General features: G+C 42.6%; 1 long non-coding RNA gene across 1 annotated transcript; it reads right to left on the reverse strand.

Annotated features, from left to right (window-relative positions):
- Window positions 1-1,518: 1,518 nt before the first annotated feature.
- Window positions 1,519-3,098, reverse strand: LOC115549605 (uncharacterized). Its single transcript, XR_003977793.1, has 3 exons — window positions 2,887-3,098; window positions 1,866-2,653; window positions 1,519-1,647 (listed from the first exon to the last, which is right to left on the reverse strand). It is a non-coding gene; the product is annotated as an uncharacterized LOC115549605 (long non-coding RNA).
- Between the last annotated feature and the right edge of the window lie 2,387 nt (window positions 3,099-5,485).

The raw sequence follows: 5,485 nt of genomic DNA on the forward strand, positions 1-5,485 counted from the left end.
GCCCTTGAGGTTGTGAAGATACAGTCTATTCATTTTGGTTGTGTTAGCTTGATGATTCAGTGACGATTTAACAGTGATGATTTAAGGTACCTCGAATGGCTGGCAGAGGTAAGCCGTGGGTTCTTTGGCTGTGGCTCTATCAAGCGACCAGGAACCGTCTCAAAGTGTGAGTCTAAAGTGAAATGCTGTGGTATTGCAGCAAACAATGTGCACGGTAAGCTAAACCAAAGCTACCTTAATAATAATAATAATTCATTATATTTATATAGCGCTTTTCACTGACCCAAAAACGCTTACAGTGAAGGGGGGGACCTAACTCACCACCACCAGTGTGTAGCACCCAAGTGGGTGATGCATGGCAGCCAATCTGCGCCAGAACGCTCACCACACACCAGCTTGAGATGGAGAGTGAGGGAATTAACGAGTCAGCCAATTATACAGGAGGATTATTAGGGGGGGCAGATTGATTTACCCTGGTTGGGCCAGGAAGCGCTTCACTTCCTAGACCTAACCAAAGAGAAAGTTGCATGTCAACAAAGTAAAAAAAAAAAGGTTTACACTTGGATCAGATTTTCCGTGAAGGTGACTGGTTCCATGTAGACATCAGTTTTCATACCACCTCCGGAGGTAGTGTAAGCTATATTCAAAACCAAATGTAAAGTCCTCGTATGCAAACTGCGTGATCCTGCCTGAACCAATAATGAGGTAGGCATGACCTCAATGTTTCATACGTCGGGTCGACAATTGCCTGCACCGGGGAAAATGTGAAAACTTTGCAGCAAAACATAGACTATGAATGCAAGAGTCATGTGTGGATCGAGATCTGTATATATATAGAACTGATAGATTTGATATATATATATAGATGGATCTGCAACTACGATGTTCATTATGCAACTACAATTCACAAATGTGCATGTATCTAGAATCATACAACCTAGGAAACATTCAATAATTGTAGTACATCACATTAAAATGTAATTATGCATTCAACAATCCTCCTTCATATCTATAACAACACATGAAGCACATTATGTAAGTTATTATACACTTGTATATCCAGCAGCGAGGCAAAAGGGTTAAAGGTGAGGGAAGTACTCTAGAAAGGGCTCTGACATTGTAGAGTTATATTATTCATCAATACATGAACTATTTTAATAAATTTAGAATTAATATATAATGGTGGACAAAAATGTGGCGCACCATAGGGGCCCATACAGATAACCTTTCATGGGGCCCTAAGATCCTGGCTACGCCCCTGTGCATAAGAGTACAGTCTCTCTCATCCTATGCAGTCAGCTGTTGTATGAATTTATCCAGTACATTGCAGGACATTGTTAAATAAATACGTGAAATCTTCATTAGCTGTCAATATGAAAATTGAAAAATAAGATAAACAATATGAAGAAACAATGTTAGGGTTCAGCGGTTGCTGGTGCACTGACTCACAGTTACTTCCTGTTTCAGCACAAGCAAACCAATGTGGTTAGAGAACTAGCCTGCCTTACTTTTTCTCGTTCATAACATACAAACCATGAGAGAGCAAGTTCATGCAGCATGAGAAACACTGACCAGAACGACGAAGTGACTTTTAGGAACCAAAAATTGTGTTGGAGAGACCGTTGACCAGTCTCACTGGAGAGGCAGCTACGACAAAAGGAAAACATTTGACTACTGGTTGATTGAAGAATTCATTGAATGAAGACAACCTCAAATAACAAACTAAATCAGCATGTTTTCATCTTAATCTTTCTAAAGAATGAGATATTATTCATTGGATGGGAAAATAAGCCATAGATTTAGTGTCATGTTATTTTAGCAGAAGACAAAGCAGATAATGTGTAGCCACATGTTAAATGTATTACCTTCACAGACAACACCAGCGTCCTCCTGGTGACCACAGTTGTGGGTCCACAGTCCTCTGTGGCCACACTGTGTGAGCTCAGATTCGTGACCAGTGCAGTTTACATAATCCAACCCTATAGGCCCTTGTCCAGGTCCAAATCTGGCCCCATGTGTTGCAGCCAGCACCCTCCCACAGCCCAACTGCCTACACACCACATGGGCATCGAGCAGGTCCCAGTCATGATCACAAACTGTGGCCCACTGGCCATAGAGGAGGATCTCCACCCTGCCTGAACAGGGGTTGTTGGAGGTACCACTGACCAGTCTCACTGGAGGGACAGCTATGAAAAGAGAAAAAAATGATGAATGAGTTGATTGAAGAAGTCATAGCATGGACACAACTTCAAATAACAAACATAACAGTTGATAAGTACAGACAGCCCATGCATCGGCAAACCCAGCGACCACCTTTTCCAGTGATACCATCACCATCACAGATGATGCCAGCGTCTTCAACGTGATTGCAGTCCTGAGAACCAAACCCTTGATGTTCACAGTCGGTTATTGACGTTTCATTTCCTCCACAGTTGACATCGTCCAACCAGATGGGTCCTGTTCCCGGCCCAAAATATGCCTCGTTGGTGGCTGATGGCACTGCCACAGCCCAGCTGTGAACAAACCACCTGGGCATCATTCAGGTCCCAGTCAACATCACAAACTGTGCCCCACTGGCCTTGGAGGAAGACCTCCACCCTGCCTGAACAGGGGTTGTTGGAGAGACCGTTGACCAGTCTCACTGGAGAGGCAGCTACGACAAAAGGAAAACATTTGACTACGGGTTGATTGAAGAATTCATTGAATGAAGACAACCTCAAATAACAAACAAAGTAAGCAAGTTTTCATCACATGCTTTCGGAAGAAGGGGATATTATTCATTGGATAGGAAAATAACCCATAGATTAAGTGTCATTATTTAGTGTAGTTATTTTAACAGAAGACAAAGCAGATAATGTGTAGCCAGCCACATGTTAAATGTATTACCTTCACAGACAACTCCAGCGTCCTGCTGGTGACCACAGTCGTGGGTCCCTAGTCCTCTGTGGTGACACTGTGTGAGCTCAGATTCGAGGCCATGGCAGTATACATAATCCAACCATTTAGGCCCTTGTCCAGGTCCAAAAGTGGCCCCAAGTGGTGCAGACAGCACCCTCCCACAGCCCAACTGTCTACACACCACCTGGGCATCGGCCCAGGTGGTGTGTAGACAGTTGGGCTGCGGACACACACACACGCACACGCACACGCACACGCACATGCACGCACACACACACAAAGACACACAATGTATGCAGGTTTACCATCACAAATGATGCCAGCATCTTGAACATGGTTGCAGTTCTGAGAACCAAACCCTTGATGTTCACAGTCGGTCATTGAAGGTTCATTTCCTCCAAAGTTGACATCGTCCAACCAGATGGGTCCTGTTCCCCGTCCAAAATATGCCTCGAAAACAAGCATGTTTTCATCACATGCTTTCAGAAGAATGGGATATTATTCATTGGATAGGAAAAAATGCCATAGATTTAGGGGACTGAAGCCCCGAATCTCACTTAAAACGCCCCAGATCTTTTTTAAGCTTTTGAATTTTCAGTGCCATCTACTGGAATGGACATGCAACAGCATGGATATTGCTTCGCAACAAAATCATTGGCCTATTGTTGGCCAAGCACAGTGGGCATACCACTTCTAAAATACAAAAAAGTGTTACGTATTTTAAGAATCTAAGCTACCCACACATAGACCCAATGAAGCAGGGCCAAACATATAAGCCGTAAATACTATACATAGACACTAGGGGAGCAAGACCTTATTGAAGGCGGCTCCACCACAGAAGGCATCACCTGAAGAAGCCGAAGCCACCACGCCCACTAGGCCACGCCCACTTGACGGTCCCTTACCTGTGCACACTACCAGAAGGGGACAGAGATTTTCAGCAACACCCGCGAAGGGTCACGGGCCTCTGCCCGTGGCCCATAGTAGCCAGAGTTATTATCTCTCACACGTGTTCTACCAATTCCTAGAATTCCCTCCGTATAGCTTCACTTACCATGCCGAAACATGCCGACGACTTTATAATAAATAAAGTGAGTTAAAGTAAAGCAACCCGGGATTGGACAACTTTCTTCGAGAATATGCAACAAAAGCAAACCCTGGTTTAAAAACATAAAGACGATAATTGACTCACGGACAATAGTCCTGTAGTGCTATGGACTCGTATGACTGATCAGACGTCGATCCCCGTACAACGTCGATGTCTTGTCACCTTAAAAAACATATCTGTGTTAATACAGCGGACAATAGTCCTGTAGTGCTATTGACTAGTATGACTGATCAGAATTTGCTGCCGTACACAAGTTTCGAGGCGATATAGCCTAGCTTTAACAGGCTGTGCGCGCTCCCGCGGCTAAAATCACTTTCTGGCAGCTGACACACACACACACACACACACACACACACACACACACACACACACACACACACACACACATACACACGCGCACACACACACATACACACGCGCACACACACACACACACACACACACACACACACACACACACACACACAATACATTTGACCTATCAGAATCTTCAGTTCAATTAATTTTACATTTCTGCATTTTTTGCGAATTCTTTGCGCTTTTCATTCAGCTTCAGTCAGTTTATTTGTTTCCAAACATTTACATTTTCTTAAATAGTGTGCATGCTTACATTGTTTACTCCATTTAGACTTTTGAACTTTTGTTCCAATCCCTTCACTTGTTTTTTATTTTTTTGAATCTATCTGGCATTATTAAAAAATATTTTACACCCTTACTTTTTATTACAGCACTCACCACATTTTCTAGAGAAACTGCATTTTCTAGTTCTTATTATTATGTAAGCTGGTATTGACATTTAAGATACAAAAATAAACATGTTTCCCAAATAACTACATTTTGGCAGGGGCCGTATAACAGAAACTTCCTATTTTAAGTCCTAAATTAAGATAGGAGAAGTGTTAGATAGGATTTTTCTCAATTTGGTATCACAGAAACATATCCAATCTTAATTTAGGAATCCTATTTTATCTCAGGTTAAGATATCCTAGGTTGGCGAGCATCGACATTAGGCTTTTATGTCGGTTACCTAGCAACAGATGAAGCTAACGTGCGCATCCAATATGTTATAACTATCCGTCGACGCAACGGAGACGGCAAGCGCTGTGATTGGTCCTCTAACTAAATCATTTCCGGAATCACTTCTCCGGTTTGACTTTGCACCTTATTTACTTTACACATTAAGGACCAATAAAACACCAAATAAGTTTTGAAAAGCTTTGGAAGTTTATTTACAACACTATTTTGGTTTGTAGTGAACATATAAGATCGATCGGGCGGTGAATTGCATTGCGTATCCGACATCCCAACGGAGAACTTTGAATGCTCGAGGGGTCTCCGTAGTTACGGAGTCGGATTACGGATTAAGCCTTTCAACAAACATATTTCGTTGATCACTATTAGGCCTACGTCTACAATTTTGCTGCGCTACATGTAATAAAAGAGCTGTTATCTCGCTAATTTGTAACAGTAAATGACAGT

This window comes from Gadus morhua, chromosome 8 (genome assembly GCF_902167405.1).
Source record: "Gadus morhua chromosome 8, gadMor3.0, whole genome shotgun sequence".
Lineage (NCBI taxonomy): Eukaryota > Metazoa > Chordata > Actinopteri > Gadiformes > Gadidae > Gadus > Gadus morhua.